This window comes from Nasonia vitripennis, chromosome 3 (genome assembly GCF_009193385.2).
Source record: "Nasonia vitripennis strain AsymCx chromosome 3, Nvit_psr_1.1, whole genome shotgun sequence".
Classification (NCBI taxonomy): Eukaryota; Metazoa; Arthropoda; class Insecta; order Hymenoptera; family Pteromalidae; genus Nasonia; species Nasonia vitripennis.
This window is the reverse complement of record NC_045759.1, coordinates 22,388,625-22,408,218: the sequence shown is the minus strand read 5'-3', so window position 1 is coordinate 22,408,218 and position 19,594 is coordinate 22,388,625. Positions and strand designations below refer to the sequence as shown.

Sequence of the window (19,594 nt, the reverse complement as noted above, 5' to 3'; positions counted from 1 at the left end):
TGAGCTGCGGCGCTCGCGAGATTTGTAAACAGTCGAGTTCGGGGAAATGCGAGATCGCATCGCGCCGGTATGTGTGCGAGCTTGAGTATACGTAGAGCGTTGTGTGAGGGTATCAGTTATTCGGTTGAAGAAAGGGAGAATTTCGAAAAGGTTAGGATTCTTGTAGAATTATTTGTTTTATTATCGAGCTTAAGGTACATCGGAATCTTTCATTTCGCAGATGCTGCAGTATGGTGTGAATATATTCGATGGATTTCGGCAGCGCTGCGGAAGGTGCATCCCGGTGTGGGGGGGGGGGGGCCTGAGAGAGCTGCTGAATCCTGGTGGTAATGGAAACTGGAAATCCTGCTGCTGAAAGTAATAAGGTTAGTTTATGCGTCCTTAATAATAATTAGCCAGTTGTTCATAAATTTTCCGCGTGCACATAACACGAGGCGAAATGAGAGTATACAGGTTTTTCAAAGAAGTTAAAAAACCAAGATACGGGGCAGTATAAATCTGGCCGTAACGCGTTCGAATGAAAGCAACAGCCGATCTATACGAGTATTTCAATTACAACTTTATTAGCAATATCATCAATAACAGCTTCGTCGGTAGCTTTGATACTAGCGATATCCCCATCAGTAAAAAGCAGGCTATATAATCGAGCAAAAAATGAATCGAGACCTTCGATCATCCAATTCTTTTTCCAACTTTTTACACCTCTGTTATACATTAGCATAACTAATCCGCGCGCGATTCGCGATTATACTTAAATCTAGATTAATTCGATCCCCTCCTCTGTCTCTAACAGTTCCCCCGATGCCGCTGATAGAACGATTCTCCGATTCTCCTCTCTTTCTCTCGAAAAATTTATCTAAACGGCCGAGAGCCCTCGTTAATTACGCCGTTCCCGATCGGATCATATTGCGCGATAACCTATCCGCAGAGCGGACAAAACTATGCAATTCTCCGCATCGATCGTCCGGGGCGATATAGCTGGCAGTGAAATCGTAAAAGTAAAGCACCGTATGCCGCGTAGTGTAACAATTAATGACTCGCGTATCTCTATGTGCAGCGAACGAGTTATCCCGTGAAAAAAAGCTCCCATGTGTGTGTCCGCGCGCGAAAGCCAAAAAACCCTTATCCGCCGTTGAACCAGTTTCGGCGACGAGTTTCGTTCTATATAGAAAACGAGCCAAACAAGGTCTATTCCTTATATATCTGTATAAAGCGAAGGGCGCCCCCCGCACGGGTAACTATATTTTCGCCTGGATCGTTTATATTTATACCTAATGCACTTGCGCGAGAGTGTATTATCAAGAAGTGGCGGGAATTTTCGTCGCTTTCAAATCGCGATTAGAGGCGACAACCTTTCGAAACGGCACAAAAGCTGCTCTCTCTCTCTCTCTCTCTCTCTCTCTCTCTCTCTCTCTCTCTCGGAATAAAGCTCTTATCCGCCCGTGTAACACAGCGCAGGAGAGAAATTTTCCTCTGGACTTTCACCTCTGATATACATATATTTAAACTCTCACATTCCGTAAGCGCGCGCGACTGTATTAGCAATAACTCTCGTGACTAGACGACTGCGACCCCCTGTAAGGCGACCGCACGCGCCCTTATAGTTTTTCAGCTGCCCGCACGCGCTGTTTTGACCTGGGCCGGGCAAGGTCGTTCTTTCGTAATTTACGAGCCTGCAGTAGACCCGCGCGATTGTATATCACTGCTCTCGTTTATATATATATATATATATATATATATATATATATATATATATATATATATATATATATATATATATATATATATATATATATATATTCAGCGAGGGACTCTTTCTCTCTCTCTCTCTCTCTCTCTCTTGGGGCTGTTTTCCGCAAAATTTCTCCACGGCATTAAGTATATTAGCAGTTGCAGTTTTTACAGACCGCCATCATGTTCTTTCGGCTTTTTTCATTGTCGCAAGCATCCGAGGAAGCTGCGGGTGCCATTTCGGAGGCCTGTTTATTGCGAGCTTTTTCACACGGTAACCGCTGCGCTTTGAGGACGCTCGTTAGTGAGGCGCTATTATTTCCAGGAGTATCTACTAATACGCAGGGATTCTCTCTCTCTCTCTCTCTCTCTCTCTGTGAAAAAAAAGAAAATCCCGCGCACGCGACAAGGTGCGCGTGTTCTAACGCGAGGTACCGTAATAATTGTACGCTTGAAAATCCTAAAATCACACACACGCACATGTATACGAAACCGACGTAATTGGCTTGCCCCTTTGCTCTCTCTCTCTCTCTCTCTCTCTCTCTCTCTCTCTCTCTCTCTCTCTCTCTCTCTCTCTCTCTCCCTCTCTCTCTCTCTCTCTCTCTCTCTCTCTACCGTCGAAAGAGGAGACAGTGCGAGAGGAAGAAAAAAAGTAACGAGGAGTGCACTCACACGAGTACGTATTATGCCCGCCTATTCAAGGCACTTGTCGAAATTACCATATTTTCTTCAAAAAGCAGCGACGCCTTTGTGCGAATGCGTATCCCGGCGTTTAGAGCTCGTACATATTCTTTCTTTCTTTTTCCCCCGCATTTTTCGGTATATACGCACGGCACAAAGAGAGTTGAAGAAAGGGATAGAGGCGGTGTGTCGTCCCAATCAGGGGAATCCGCCCGCGAGTTCGCGGGTATAAATTATACTTATACGCCTGCTTAAAAATGTGAAATATTATCCGCACGAGCGAATACGAATCGCCGCCGCGATTTGTTAGGTAGGATTAAGGCGAGGCTTTGTGCGCTCGCGAGCGAGCGTGTGAGATATTTTCGATATTAAAGCGTCAAAAATAACATCGACGGTTTAACCCTGTATAATATATATATATGCAGAAGCGAAAGGTTCTTTAATTTTCGAAGCGCGCGGAGTCCAAGTCTCTTCGAGTGTATCCGTGTGCGGAGAGGAAAAAGAAGAAGAAGAAGAAGGAAAAGACACACACACACACACACACACAGACATACGAGCAGAGAGTAGCCTCTCACTCAGGGTTGAAGTATGCAAGGAGAGGGAAAACCGAACACACGCACGCAATTGAATGCTGATAGCGAGCGAGCGAGCTGTGGTGGTGGTGGTGGTAGCGCTGCGGCTGCTGCCGATGGTGGAGGTGCGGACCGTTAGTTGGCCCCAGCCTCGTGGGAGCGTTGCCCGGGCACTGCGGCATGATTATTTATGCCTTCTTCTTCGTTCTTCCCCTCCTTTCGTTCCTCTCCTTCTTCTTCTCCTTCTTCTGCTTCTTCTTCGTGCTTCTACAGTACGTGCCAGGTACAAACATACTGTACACGCGCGAACTCGAAGATAATACGAGCGAGGCTTATGCTGCACATACACACATAGCGTGTATAAATAATACATAAACGCGCGCAGCTGAGCGATGCATAATTTTTCGACTGGCTGCAGCGGAGTGTGGCATATAATAATAGCTTCTTTTCAATTCTATATACTATGTATTGTCTCGAACAGCTGTGATGATGGGTCGTAATTAATTACATCGCGCGAGCACGATCGCGTGGAAAATTAAATCGTGAGAGAAGCTTACGGGACAGCTGTTGTCACACTGGCGGCTTGAATGGTTTTAGCAATTTTCCTCTGATTAATATATGCCCCAGCTAACGTGTATAACGCGTATAGAAAGTACACACGCTATGATACAATGCGAGCTTTCGTTGAGTAATTTCTATACCGTATGTATAATATCATCGAAGCGTCGCTGTTCCAAGGCGATGCGCCTGAGAGTTAGTTATACATACGCGATTATGCATTGTAATACGCGGGGAGAATCTTCTTCTCCGCGAAAACGGTAAGTTACGCATTACGTGTGCATAATATGCCAGGAGAGGAGATTCCCTCAACTAACGAGATCAATTAAAAGCATGCGCGCAACCGTTACTCCTCAAATTGGAAGATTGCCAGCGAGCAGCCTTTTATTTCCCCGAGTCGATGTTAACCAAAAGTACGAATTTGTAAGAACGCTATATAGCCGATTCGAGTATGGAGCGAATACGAAGTATACGTATATGCGAGTCAGTGCAAGAGGAATAGAGACGATAGTATAAAGCCCATTAAAGTCTCTGTATCGGCGGATCTCTACGAGCGACAGTGTCATTTGCATCCTCAGCGCTCGATTATCTCGATTGGCTTAATCTAAAATGCCCTAATGCATCCGACAATATAATGAAGACGTGTCTTGTGAGTCGATTCCCATGCGTCGTCGCGACTTGGAGCTCATCAATAGAACCCGAGTCTCGAAATAATTCGATTCGGTCTTGTAGATCTCGATGTTCGTTCGTTACTCGGCTCGCTGATCGTGACGGCAACGTTTATGTGTATATCGGAGGGAGAGAGAGAGAAGAGGAGCTGCTTCGAGCGCGCGCAGGAATGCAAAACGACATTATTCAGGAGCTTCGCTCGCGTATATCGGCGAAAAATCGGGAAACCGCGACGCGGCCATTTCCCTAAACATCGTCTGAATAATTCTTATCTTTTTGTTCGGTCTAAAACTCAACGCTGATAATACTCCTTTGTTGCACGTATACGATTGGAAGATTGGATGCGGCAGTACATTACCGATAATATCGGTACGATGTAATATCGGCATCGATCGGCAACTCATCCCTCCATTGTCTATTCAGTCCGATCGAAAGCCTTTCTCTCAAACACACATCTGTACAATATTCAAAACGGTTAAAAGCCCACAATACTGCCACACTCCTCTCTCTAGCCGAAAACTTATCCGGTCCCGATCGGCATAAGTGTCCGGCGCTGCACGACAGGGGAGGAAATTTGCAAAGACTCGAGAGAGCATATTCCCACAACACGTCGTGCTATACCTTCAGTGCATGCAGCAGCAGCAGCAGCAGCAGCAGAAGCTATCTTGCGGAAGTCTGGAAAAGCAACAGCAGCAGAAGCATCTCTCGGCAGAGTTTACGGCCTCCCCTGAAACGAGGTCCATACACTGCAGAGAGCGCTGCACGCTTTGCATTATTTTCGTCCTCGTCACGCGCTCGCTATACGTGTGCTTGGAAGCGAAGTCGAGGAATGAGAGCTGGGATATATACCCTTCCGCTATTTTACTGCGCGATGCCATAAAGATCCCGAGGCAGCTGAACAGCCGGGGCACTTTTAACGGCACAGCAATTTCAGCGCTCTCTCTCTCTCTCTCTCTCTCTCTCTCTCTCTCTCTCTCACTCGGCGGATTTTACCTACACGCGCGCTTACTCTCTTGCCAGCTTTCCGGGGAAATTGGAACAGCAGCAGCGCTGCTTCGTAAAGCCTTGAGTCTTAGACAATAAAAACCTTAACCACTTGTTGCTGCTGCTGATGCTGCTGTTGCTGCTGTTGCGGCGGCGGCGAAGCCGAAGAGAAGAAACCCGTAACGGAAGGAAGAAGAAGAAGTCAAAGTCTCTCGCGGTCAGGGTTTGCCCTTATTTCTCCGACTGTATATAATGCAGGAGTCGACCCTCTGTCACACACAGCGAAATTTCGCTTGCTCGCCTTTGGAAATTGGATCGACGGGAAGCTGTCATTTGGGTTCCGAACTCTCTTCCTCTTCTTCGTTTTGCCGAGCCGGAGAGACTCTCGCCTCGTCTGCGGTAATAGGTATTCCACGAGGATTGCGCGATCCCTCTGTAATAACTGTAGCGGAGAGAGGGTCGAGGGACGGGGGAAAGAAAGTGTGGTGTCTATAGGCACGGCAAAGGTTATGCAAGCAGGAATTTTTATTGTCGGTTAATATTTCAGTTGGCGACCTTGCGGACTTCTCTTGGAATTGGGGCAATTAGCCTCCGACACGACGGCCCCCGCGCACGTGTATAATGTAGGGTAAAGTTGTGCGCGTGTCTAGGCGAAAGGTCCTCTCCGCGATGTTTTCCTTGCTCCCGGAGTCGAAATTGCGGTGGCTTCTTTCGACGCAGGCGATTATTGTCGCTGTCCCTTATTTTGATGTTTTGGTTATGAAATTATGTCGATTACGATCTTTCGAAGGTGTAAATCAACGTCGGAAACGGGTTTTTATGGAAGACTCCTGGTCTTGTATGATTGTACACGTGTATTTTTACGCTGTTATTGCCGCACGAAACTCGAGTCAGTAATCAAAGTCTGTCTCTACTTTTTGGTATACACGTGTGTACATCGAGATAAATCGAGTGTGAGAACCGAGAGGAATAAGAGACTGCGCGTGTACGTCGTTAATTTATAAGTAAGACTTTGACGTCATTGCTGTTACACTTTCATCGCCCCGTACAATCGAACATGCACTTATCGAAAACAAACTTTGCCCTTGCGACAGGTGATCAAAGTCGCGAAGTATACCCTAATTCGGCATTCACTTTACGGTGTCGAGGGTCGAATGAATGAAACCATCCGCAATTCGCTTTGTAATTTCACTTTAATAGATTCAGACATGAATTGTTTACATCGACAAAACAAACAATGGTATATAACACACTGACACACACACACACTACACATATGTATATCACTGAATTCACACAATATAGTATACAAATAGATGTCGCGAAGTCGAAGTCAGCGGTCCGCGCGGGAGAGAGAAGATCTAACCTTGGCTGTTGGCCAAACGACATTATTAAGCGAACTGAGAAGAGATCGCTGGGCCAGTGGGTCCCCCGCGTGAGTCCGCGGCTGGATATAACAGTTCACGGCTGTGTACCGTTCGCGCTAACGTTATCCGCATATACTTTCTTGCTCGTTCGAGTACTCGCATAACTAACGAGAAAGCGAATCGATGAATAACAGAAAGCGAGGGGGACTCTCTTCTTCTTCCTCCTCCTCCTCCTCCTCTTCGTCTCGCCCCCTTGTACCAGAGTTACATCACCGGCGTAAACACTTGCACCCAAGAGTGACCTCGAGCCTCATCATCATCTTCTTCTTCTTTTTTTTCTTCCTCTTTTTTTACGCGTGAATAAGTCTGCCTAATAACAATTTCGAGATGAAGTAACGAAGTAAGAGCGATTAGAGAATACATCAGCCTCATCATCATCCTTGTTGGAGGAAGCTCTAAAGGGTCAACGACCGCGTTTAGAAAGTACGCTACTACTCTCGCTTCCCGCACGTAATTTTTCCCGACCTTGAATCTCCGTACGCTCGCGAAAAAAAAGAGCCTCATACGTGTATCAGCGCAAACAGAGCCCGCGGCGATAAGTGTCGCGCGCTCGAAATGCTAAACACAACGCGCACATGTGCATGCAGAGACCTTGACATTGGCCGCGGCATAATGCGCGCGACCGTTTTGATTACAACGAAAAAAGTGGTTGAGTTACGTAAAATGGAAATGCCGTGGTATTATAGTGTATGTAGCGGGGAGTTTAAATCATCGTTGAGGAGATCGCTGTGTGTGGGATTATGCTCGACGATGCTGCTGATCTTCTATTGAGGAAACGGTTCTTTTTTTTCGACTGGATTTCGCTTGGGGTATATTAAGCCGACGGCTCGTCGGATCGTTAATATTTCTCGATGGATACTCGACGATTATAAAATTTGCATGCGCGCTATATATCTCCTTCGCTTATCTGGAATTATACCGATAGACGCGTGTGTGTTTCGGAATCTACGATCGCGTTTGAGGAAAAAAACTATAATTGGCTCTTATCTTCTATTCAGCCTCTTCGATCTATTAATATATTGATTCCCGAACGATCGATCGATCCATCCATACAGGCAGGAGGTCAGCGACCTCTACCAATATATTTTTCCACCAGTCACTCTCCTCGCTCTTCTACCCATAAACGTCTCGATAAATAACTCAGCCGATGCGTCTTCCGTACAGGCATATAACAAAGCAATAAAAATACAGGAAGAAAATCGAACGACAGGTGCAAAATCACACGAAAGCTTATACCTATCGATCGGCACACTAAAAGCCCCTCTTTGGGGCGGCGGCGTCGGAGAAAGATAAAGAAAGTAGGATCGTCCGCGAGATTTTCACTCTCTGTGTTTTCGATTATGTAAGACGGACAGAGCCGCCGCCGCGAGAGAAAGAACGAAGGAGACGCGGTGCCCGAGCCATGCCACGGTTAATAAAACAGTTACGTTCGCCTACTTATAACGTGCGCCGCGGCGGCGCTCTCTCGTGTGCACTTATACCGTTCCTCGCAACGAGAGAGTCTTGTCTTTTTCCCTCTCTGCGCAGCGCGCGCGAACTTCTCCGCGCGAGGGAGAGGGAGAAGGAATATTCTTTGCTGCTGCAACGCCAAAGGCTGTATACGCGAAAGGAGAAGGTATACAGGATAGCGCAGCTAGCGAGCCGATCTTGGCCTTTTCTTCCTCGAGGTCAAGGCGATTCTCTCTCTCTCTCTCTCTCTCTCTCTCTCTCTCTCTCTATCTCTCGCGCTGGCTTGAGAATTACGTTGCGCTTGCTTTGCTTTTATCCTGATTTTTTGGTTGCGTGCGATGATTAAATTTTCGTAATGTATAAAATCGTGGCTTTATCGTGAATTTATGCTCGCGAGCAGTGGAAAATAATATGTGCAATCAGTTCGATAAAAAAGGAAGCAGGAAAACAAACATCGAAATGTTACTCTTATTGTCTCTGGGTTGGACTAAATAAACAGCGTCGCGACCCTGCATTCGCAATCTGCTCCAAATCCTTACGGAAAAACGAAGCATAATCCACTTGCACATTATATATACGCCCGGCGATAATCGTCATAATAATCAGCGCAATTAAGCGGCAAAATATAGGGGACAACTCTGTAATATTTCCCCGGAATTTTTCCAGCCGTACACACAGCACACCGCCAAATAATTAACGATCCCCGTGCGTATCAGCCGACGGAAAATAATTTACTTTTTATCTAGATACACACCTCGCTCTCTGCCGACGAAGCCCGCATCCACTTAAATCCGCTAATAAGCTGGATGTCCGCCGATAAAGCTTATACCCCATTCAATAGTCCGCGCGCAATCCTAATCTGGCATCATATTGTGAAGTCATTAATTCTTTCGGGGCAATTAACGTATGTCCCGCAGCGGTGCACCTTATACACATCGAACTGTCGATCGGCGCAAAGGGGCGAGTACATGTATATACATACCACTATACTACCATACTGCTTCAGGCAAAGCCGAGATAAGCCGGGTAAACAAATAGTACGGACTCGGCAGCGCTGATAAGGCGATTTCTTTCCAGTCGCAGTGGTGTATAAGCTAGTACATACACGCGCGCGAATTCTTTATCGCGATTTATCAGCGCCAGGCGTTTCGGTCCAGCGCGCGAGAGGATCGAGCGAGCGGCGAATCCAAGCGTATCGCGGGCGATCGCGAGCTCAAATGAGGCGTCATGCCGTTCGATCGTATAATCGAAGCGAGGGTCAAGGTGATACACACCGAGTGCCGAGCGACGCCCGAGATTTAGAGACGGAGAAACGGACGCCTTTGTTGCTGCCATTCATCGGGCGGCTTTTGATACTGTTGATGGATTTTTATCGATGTTGTACACGTTACGTGTCGGGATAGGTGCAAAAAAGACGCGAGCGGTCTTTTGTTACAAGCGCGCGATCCGCGGGGATAAAAGGGATTTCGTTCGAGAGAGAGAGATAGGGATAATGAGACACAATACTCATTGTAGTGGCGAGAGGAGTGACTTTTTGCGTGATTTTCTTAATATTTTAAGTGCCCCGGACCACTGCTCTTTCGAGATGTATACAACAATGGATCATTGTTGCGCGCACTTAGAAGCCTATTACGGCAGCCGGTCACGCCGTGATCATCAGAAGTGCGCTAGAAGAAAAAAAGTGTATAGCTCGCTCTCCGTCGAATCAACCAAAATAATCGAAGCGATCTCGCGCGATGATTGTACGGTGTGAGAAAAAAGCGCGGGAGATTCAAAGAGCGCGTCATCGCGGATGATCGTTACGCAACGCGGAAACGTAACTCTTTCGTAAAAGTGTTACACCTTCAATGGGAGAGACTCCCGCCGATGGAATTTCTCCGCTGCTGCATCGGCTCTTTCTCCACCGACTGGGTATAGGTATACATATACATATAAAAGAAAGGCGTCGCAACGTTGTTTCTCGTCCGAGAGACGAAAAAGCATCAGCTCTGCGTTGCACACTCACGCAGCGTGTCACCTTGAACCCTCGGCCTACATCCCGGTCCTCGACCCTCTCGCTGCTGTGTATGTCTCGCCTGTGTGTGTGTGTGTGTGTGTGTGTGTATACTCGCGTATGAGCTGTAATTAAAAAGGAAAACACGTATGCATGCAGGGCTTGGCTCTTCGAGAAACATCCGAGGATGATGTGATATGCGCGAAAAATCTCTCCGTCACGTATATCAGAGAGTCTTGTAAGTTACGAGAGAAAAGCTCCTCTATACAAATTTTCCTCAAAAAAAAAAAAAAAAAAAGAAAGAAACGCCTTTAGAATCTGAAACGCGCACTTGCGCATTGTGCTCGGCCCCAAAGCTCTGCGCGGACAGATAGAAACCTCTTTGCGCGCGCGGCCATAGAGACTCGATGACGAAAGGGCGGTAACTTAACGTAACAAAGTGTAACCGCTGGAATGCCGCACTACACTCGTGCGCACACGTAGAGGAGATCTACCGGTCTTTCTTGGCTCTTTCTCTCTATGCGCGTAGTTCGTATGCGCGCGATGTGCCGCGTGTATATAGCCGATAACGGTACCGGACGGCGTCGGCCTACTTACATACATGTACACCGCCAAGCGCGAGCGGTGTAAATACCTGCGCGCAGCCGAGGCATCAGCCGCTTAACACACGGCTATGGAATCCGCGAGTCGCGATGATTCGCCGCGAGATTCGTCAGTCAAGGTTCCGAGACTCTCGTCATCTTCTTCGTTATTATTGCGGGCTTGGCAGAGAGTTTTGATTCCATCCGACGCTTGTTTACGTTTTTCTACGATTCCGTTTTTTTTTCTTATATTTTGATTTCCATTCAGGAAATCGGGTGAATCATCGCTACGGCGCCGCGATTGCTCTTTATTACATCCCACCGCGAGAGAGAAAAATCGTCAGCGCTTTTTTCTGAATCTTAGTCACTGATGTGTCGACCTACGCTTCGTTATATTCTCGAACGAGAAGTATAAAGTTGAAAAATCCCGGACTAAAACATAGTGCTTCCCACAGGCGGACAATTGAAACTCGCGCGCGCGGCGATATTTCGCGCAAAATCCCTAATAAATACAGTCCCTACAATATCCCGTGTAATACCATCCGCGAGATTACACGTTCTCCCCTCGCGCGCGTGCTATCTTAACTCTCTCTCTCTCTCTCTCTCTTTCGTGGCTCGAAATTTCATCAGCCATTACTCCTAATTTCGCGATTGTTCCAACAGAGAGACGTTATCTCGAGCGCGCTGAGAGAAAACTCATCTGAGAAGACGCTACGCGGAGGAATTTCGCAATTTGCGAAGCGGAGAACTCACGGAGCAACTTGTATGTACAAAAAGCTATACGTTATATACCAAGCGACAAAAGCAGGCGCGCGACCGTCAAACGTTTGATTACGACTATAATAAAGGCAGAAGTGTATAAGCTAACTGTGCACCGGGTAACATCATAACTCGCGTACAAGGCGGTGATAAAAGCGTCGTTACAAAGCCGGCGGGGTGATTTATCATAGAGGCGTCGAAAAAATCGCGATTTTACGAATGATCCAGCGATGATCGACGTGTAAGACGGCGCGTCGTCGTGTCAATGAACCGCGGCATCATCGGGACGAAAACGAATGCTGTGCGTCGATCATTAGCATATAGGCCATCCTCCTCTCTCTGGTATAATAATTTCCGAGCCGATATATAAAAGATGGAGCGGCCGCGACTCATTCTCGGCCACGTCATGCCGCCGCGGCGGCGGAACAACATGTGTCTGCGTAATAAGCTTCCGCGTCTTGCCGAGCGTTCAAATCTCCGCTCTCTGCTAGCCTTATGTCGCCTGTGTGTATAGTCGTTGTTTTTGCCGCTGCCACTCGGAGGAGCTTATTTGCAAGAGAGAGAGAGAGAGAGAGAGAGAGAGAGAGAGAGAGAGAGAGAGAGAGAGAGAGAGAGAGAGAGAGAGGCGTAGTGCTGTCTAACTGTTGTTACACTCCGTAAGGCTCATTGTTGTTGTTGGACTTTTCGAGCCTACAAGGTATAACGCTATGGAGAGATGACTTGTTTACTCAGGGTATGAATCGGGTCGAGTGAGATGGACGAGTGTTAAAAATCGAATAAAAATGATCGTTATCATCCTAGCGTTTATAGCATATTTCTCGAGAAAGCAGTTAAAAAGCCAAAGCTCTCGCCAACAATAACCGCGGTGCGCGTCTCGCGGAAACTGCAGCGCGATAAAAGTGCAACCTATATATCCAGACGAGAGCTGCGGTTCTGCGCGCGCGCGAAACAAACGGAAAGATCACGGGCAGGAAACGTCGTCCGTGTCGTGCGCGCAGCTCGCGGGCAAGGGTACCAAGATGGCGTGTGCCTCGCTCTTGACTCTCGCGGAGCCGCTCTCTCGCGATTGTGTAATGGCGGCCGAGGTGAACGTCCTGCAGCTCTGTCCTCTCTCTTTTCTCCCTCTGCTTCTCTCTTCGCCTCTCTTTCTCTCGCTCTACTCCTTTTCCTCCTTTTATCTCGCGCTCGCTTCGCTTCGTGAGTCCTCTCTCTCTCTCTCTCTCTCTCTCTTAGGAAAAATAGCAGCAGAGCTGGCGCATAGAGCGCAGGGTATAACAATGCGAATTGAATTTGCGGCATCTGCGTGGAAAAATCTGAATAACGAGAGTCACGAGAGAGTGAGCAGAGAGCGCGAACTTGAAATATAAAGATGGCCGTGACATTCTACTCCGCGAGCGCGCGAGCGTAATGTATTGCGGCGTGCGCGGGATATATGAAAGAGAGGAAGATCGTAATCGCTGATATCGCGGCCATCTTTTCCCTCTCGGGCGTTTGATTGTTTGCTCGGCTCTTCGCATAGAGATTCCGATAAAAATATCGAGGAGATCGAGAGGGGAGGGACTGTATGATGCGTTCTATGAGTCGTGAATTTTAGCGCGCAACAGCTGGAACGACGACAGGCTTCTTCGGCTGAATAAATTTTTGACGAAGCGCGCGCACCTGCTGCGATTCTCGTTAAAAAAAAAAATCTTGTTTTACACCATGACGAAATTACACATTAGACGGTTGCCGTGATATGCGAGTAGTTATATGGTATAATGTAACGAGTTCGCGCTATTACGGCACCGCGCGGAAACAAACAGAATTTTCATTTTAATTAGCCGCGCTCACAAAGGTAGCCGAGTTTAATCCGCGAGAGCATTCCAGCAAGGCTCGTGGGTTCACTAGGGGAGGAAAGCCCGAGCTTATCTCCAGAGCGCTAATTGATTTTTCTCATGCTGTACACGCAATAACGACGCGGCTGAATCGTCTTACGAAGCCCTAATCACTGTTTATACTTGCTGTTCCCCTCGCGTATAGGAATATAAGAGCGTTTCCCTCTCGCCGCTAAAACATCCTGTTAAGCCCAGCCACGCGCGCATAAATCAGCGCTGGGGATACTCAAAAGCCAGCTAGCTCTCGTCGTCGTATATACATCTCAGAGAGCGCCTAACAGAGCCGCGTGGAGGAATCGAAAGGTTCTCCAGAGGGAGAGAGGGAAAAAGGATCGGAGACAGGGCCACTGTCACTGCCACGCCGGCCGTGAGGTAATATCGGATTCCGTGCCACGAAGGCGCTGCTGCTGTTGCAGCCATCTTGATATGTGTATTCCTCTGGTGCACTCGACGACAGGGCTTTTATTTTTCATATCCCACTACTCTCCGAAGAAAGTCCGCAGGATTTTCCGATGGCTCATTACGACGTGTTGCGTCAGCTCTCGCTTATCCCCGAAAAAAACCGCATCGCCTACTTTTCTTCGAGTGAGTCATTTGTTTTGAGAGAGATACTCGGAAAGGAGCGCACGGCGTAGTAGAGCGAAATTATTTACGGGTTTACCCCGCGCCTGACGTTATTTCCTCTTCTCTCTCACGTGGACTGCAACGCTGACGACGCCGGGAAGAAAGGAATTCCTTCCGAGACATATGCCGCGAGGGCCGACAATGCCGAATTTCTTCTCACGTAATGAATGAAAAAGGAAAAAATTGCGCAAAGACCGCAGCGGATCGTTTGAAAGGAGTGTAATTTCACTCTCTCACGTGGAAAGACACGACATCGCACGGCTAAGCTGCTCATCTCTCTCTCTCTCTCTCCCCGTGTTTACGTATTTAGACAAATCCGATAAAGATGTATAACATTAAGCTGCCATGCGGTCGCGCTCGAGGCATATGCTGCGTGTGCATATTCGTCGTTCCCAGGGCGCATAATCGAGCCTGCGGTCGCGTGTTTGTTTTCTGAACACTCAGCTTTTATTATATTATAGACTCCCTTCCGTATCCGCCTCCCTCTAACGTATGCACAATACGCAACAGGCTGTAATTTCGGTCGGCCTAAACGTTCCGCTGATTTTTCATCGCTTCCAGATAGAGCCGCGTGTCGCGAAGCTCTCAAAAATTCCAGACCGCCGGCGCACACGTAATCGATCGCGATTAATAAAAAGCGCACGCGCAGAGAGCTGCGGCTAGACCGAAAAAGGCGCAGTGCGCGTGGAGTGTACCGCCGAAATGCTTCCTCCGATGCAGGAAGGAAGTCGAATCGAAGTCACACGGACGAAATAATAATTATAGGAATAGGAATATAATGATAGAGTGCATTCGTCGCGTAACGCGCGCGTGTCTCTTTTACACGGGGCGACGGTGAATTAGCCGCCGACGACGACGACGACGACGACGACGACGAAGAAGAAGAGGAAGGTGCACGACCGAAAATGAGGCCACGGAGCGCGAGGAGTAAACAAGTGGCTCGAAGGAAAGGAGAGGGACCCCCAGAGAGTATAAGCCAGCGTGGCTCTCTGAGAAACCAGCCTAGCGACCACTCGCTTGCGCCTCTCTCTTTCTCGACTTCTTCCTTGAATTATTCCGTGCTATACGCGCTGCAGCACGGCTTATGGCTGCGTTTTTCGGATTCGTGAAAATCAGCAGCGGGAGATCGATCGATAGAGGAAAAAACAACGTCAAAATCTCAATACCGCGAGACACCTTTGCATCTCAATGCAGATCGCGCGAATCGAGTGCTCGCCGCGCGGCGAATTAATGCGCACATAAAATTACGAGCAGCTCTCGGCTTTGAAATTTAAATGAAGCGCGCTCGAGCGAGGTGTGTGTGTGTGTGTGTGTGTTTATAGAGGAGAGCTCCGAAAGAATTAAAACTCCATCAGGACAGACCTGCCGCTGCTGATGATGAATCAGGCGCCCAAGCGCGAGGACTTGTTAAAGCGAACTTTGATGAGCCGAATAACGAAGCACTGTTATATTTCGCTAGGCGGTGAATTTAATGACTTCATTCGAGAGACGCGTGACGACCTTCGTATCCGCTATAGGCGGACAATTCATCATACGCGTGCGCGCATACGAGAGAGGAATGTAAATAAATCTGCGAGCTGCAGGTGGTTTTATATTCCTTCTTGAAAACCGCGCGCGCGGTGATTTCGCAATTTTCGTCAACGAAATAACGAGCGACGAGACGACTATATACGCGGCGTAATCACTCGACATTAGCGTGATATTTCAAGATCAAGGTTGCGCCGTCGTCGAGCAGGTGAAAAAAGAAGGAGAATCGAGCGGTTAGCAGCGGAGATGTGTGTGTGTGTGTGTGTGTGTGTATATGGTTACGTGTATCGAGTTTCAAATGCCGGAGATTATTTTAATGAAGTCTTCCAGTTATGTAGCATTAGCTTATACGTGTCTTTTGACATTCTTGAATTCTTATTACGCGCGATTTTCATTTTGTGTTCGCTGTGACCCCTAAAGGATAATTCCGAGAAGCTTTGCTTCACAACAATCATCGCGATTAGATTTAATCTAAACAATTTATAGTCCACCGCCTCGTCTCTCCAGAATCCCATGATATCGTTAAAGAGCTCGATCTTCGTCGAAAAAAATCATCGGCCCCGCCCTACATCCACGTATATCCATACTATAAAAATCCCCTTCGATCATGCCAAGCGCTCGTAAAATCCAGATACGAAAAAAAAAATTAATCAAAAACTTTACGATTCAATTTTCCCGCGCCGGGCTTTTCTCACGCGAGAGACCGGGAAACACATTTTACCGGGCGGCTCTCTCGCGCGCCTATGGGATGCACCTCACGATCTCGGGGGCCGAGTAGTCAACGCGCGCGCGGGGAAATAGGTTTACGATCGCGCTTTGGTATTCCTCGCGCTCTTAGGCGCCTTCTCGCTCGAAATCCGATTTTTTCCCTCTTTGGCATTATAGCACACGTTGCGACGATGCAAAGCTCGCGAATCTCTGCATGCATAAACTCGCGTCTGTTTTTTCGCCAGAGTATCCGTACAGAGGATGTCCGTGGCTCCGGTCACGTAGTCCGCGGCGGCGAGTTTCGGGATCTTCGATCGAGCTATAAACGACTTTTCCTCAAGTTCAAGCTCGCGCTTTAACAAAACTTGCTCGTCGCGGAATATTTCGTAGACATCGGCACACGCGCTGCACGTATAGCGAGCGGCGCGAACTACGGTCAAGGCCACGCGCAAGAGCGAGCCGGCGCGCGCATGCAGCGCAGACTCGCGGAACAAGCTTAGAGGATTTTCTTCTCGCGTACCGAGCGAGCTGCAACAGTAATCGCGGGCGGTGTGCGGGGCTTTTTACCTCGAGCGGAGTACACGTTATACACGTACGACTTGATTCATCGCGCCGGTGCATTAGAGCTGCGGACTGCGCTCTGCTCTGCTGGGTAATGGCAATGTTTGAACTGCTGCGTGAAGTATGGCGCTGCGGCTGCTGAATTATGCCCAGCGCCGCCAGTAAGAGGGAGAGAGTATATATAGCTTGTACCGGGGCTCTTTTATGCCTCCGCGCGCGCGCGCGCGAGAGAGAGAGAGAGAGAGGAGCGAAATTTATCGGCAGGTGTAAGTATCCGCGCGCGCGGATGAAAGCTATATTCCAGGACTGCTAGCTCTCGGGGGATAGATATTAATCGGGTCTGGTTTTTCCCGAGTGGAAGCGATTGGAAGCCGAAAAATGCTCGGTTAATCGAAAGCGACGGGCTGGATAAGTTTATGCAAATGAGGGGTGTGTATGTGGTTTGTGCGAAAAATTCGGAAGCTACACTAAGTATAGTTTCGAATTACGAGGTTTGTACTTGCTTTTCGCTCGAATTTGAATAAAACGAGCATTCCCGCGCGTCGAAGCCGCGATTCTCCGAAACGAGTTTCCGCAAATACCGGCAAAGTCAAACATCGGCGCTTTACATTCGCATCTGAGAAGAAGAAGAAGAAGAGAAGAGAACGGTCTTAACGACTTTTCGCGCTGCGGAAAATACACAGTGCGTTTATCCTCTCACAGCGAAGTGTATACGTCCTGTTTGATAAAGGCGTCGGCGGAATGCCCGTAATCAAAGAATATCGAGCGCTGATCTTCGTTCGCGGAACACGTCCTTTTTTTCGTAGCCCGAGTATAATGATGATGTTTTGCAAGCGAGTGCGACTTTGTGAACAGTTCGAGGAGCTGTAAAAGCTGTTGGTTGAAATTTTTATCATCGCGTCTCGGTACAGCTCGAGTAGAGACGCAGAGTGTAAAGAGACGCGCGAAGGGCTTGGAAAGCAGAAAAACTGTCGAAGGTAAAAACTCGGGGAACTAGAAAGCCGTAGAACAGCTCGCGCGCATGGACGCTCCAAACATAGTCATACTCGCGGCCAAGTGCATCTCCCCGGGACCAGCTCTTGAAAATCCGCAAATCAAAGCCGGAGTTACTTATACACAGAGAGGAGAGTGAAGTAGAGCCGAATCGACGTGTTGGTGCGCGCCGCGTACACCTATATATATATAAAGCGAGTCGAGAGGAATGCGTCGGTCATTGACTGGCCGTGCTCGGCGGTCCGCGAGCGGGAGTCCAAGGACAGCCGGCTGCGGCTAGCTCTTCTCTCTCTCTCTCTCCTCCTCCTCTCAGCGTGTGTATGTACCGTGAGCATAGCCTCCCCCCGCGACGACGACGACGACGACGACGACGACCGACAGACCGAGCGACCGACCAACCGACCGACGAGCCTTTCCCTGTATATACTTGCTCTTGTGCGTGTGTGTGTGTGTGTGTGAGAGAGAGAGAGAGGATTCCGGCGGACCCCTTGAATGCTGTTTGTTGCTGCTCACTTTTTCGAGCGATGCAGTCGAGAGAGAAACCGAAATGCCCGAGCTGAGATATCGTGGGCCGAGGGAACTGTTATGCGGAGGAGTGTGTTTGGTTTTACTTTTAGAGAGATTGATGGTGCTATAGTATGTGTGTGTGTCTGATGGGCGCCGTTATAGGGTTGACGCGCGTATAGGAAAAATTTTGATCGGTCGCAAGGCGGGATTATACACTCCCGAGTATAGCCTCTCAATTTATGGAGCGAAATTCATACGTTAATCCCGCACACATGCTCGTTTTTCCCATAAATCTCCTATATCGCTGTATCCTCGAGTGATAATTTATACACCCCTACAAAAATCTGTCTATTTACAATCGTAAGACCCGCAGCGCGCGCGAATCCGGCAGGTTATTCACATCAACTCGAAAATAAAAAAAAAAAATCCTATAGCGCTATAAGGTGTCCGGATTCAGGTGTAAAATTAGAATATACCATTTCCAAGTACGACATACACAGCCGAATAATAGAGGGAACCCACATGATGCCGGTTTGGAAGTGGGTGAAAGGGTGACCTTGCCCGCCACTGCGCTTATATACACCGGAGGGTTGTTAAATCCGGAGTGTATAAAGCCCTGCGTGTGTATACACGGTATAGAGCAGCATTATAAAAGGCACAGCCTCTCAACGGTTCGCGCGAGCGGACCAGTTTCGATTTTCGACGACGTATACCTGCTCGCGACCGCTGAAAAAGTAAAAGGCCCTTCGAGGGGGAGGACCTCGATTGTCCTGCGATGCCGCTCGCCGTTAAGAATTTTTTAGCTTTCCTTTTTTTTTTTTGCTGTCTGCGGCGCACCCGCATAAATCGCTCGCGTTTATTTCACATCCCGCTCGTGCGCACAACGGGACGCGTTATACCTGGTTGTGCGTGTACGAGTATTTTTTGCAGGTTGCGAACACACGTGTTGTTATTATTCATAAGGATCGTTTCGATATTTGTTTGCCCTGGTTGACGGCGAGGATGCTTTACATTTTGTTTAAAAATAACGAATACAGGTCGAGCGGTGAGAATTATCCGAGCTCAAAGGCCTGTGTATTCGTCCTTGCGGAATAAATACGCATCGGTGTACCAGCACATGATGATAATGACGGTGATGAAGCTCGTGTCCGATTGCTCGCTCTGCGGACCCACTGCAGGCGTAATAATCTTCTCTCGCTCGACATCCCTTTGTGTGCGAATCTGGTATGGCACTGCTGGTGCTGAATTTACGAGCGGCCAGCTTAAGGGGGATTAGGCCAATGATGGGGTTAACCTCGCCTACTCCGCAGTGACACACTTGCGGGTTTAAACGGAATATTTATTCGACGCTCGTTTCGTAATTTACAGCGTAGGGGCTACTGGCTTCGAGGCGATC

General features: G+C 48.2%; 1 protein-coding gene across 1 annotated transcript in view; it reads left to right on the top strand.

Moving 5' to 3' along the window:
• Positions 1 to 46: 46 nt before the first annotated feature.
• The window catches only part of LOC100679293 (transcriptional regulator ovo), a 61,604-nt gene continuing 42,056 nt past the window's right edge, over positions 47 to 19,594 (top strand). The window contains exons 1-2 of the mRNA XM_032598001.1: positions 47 to 150; positions 221 to 365. The gene's annotated coding sequence lies outside the window, so the exon portion shown is untranslated. The remainder of the gene's footprint in view (positions 151 to 220; positions 366 to 19,594) is intronic.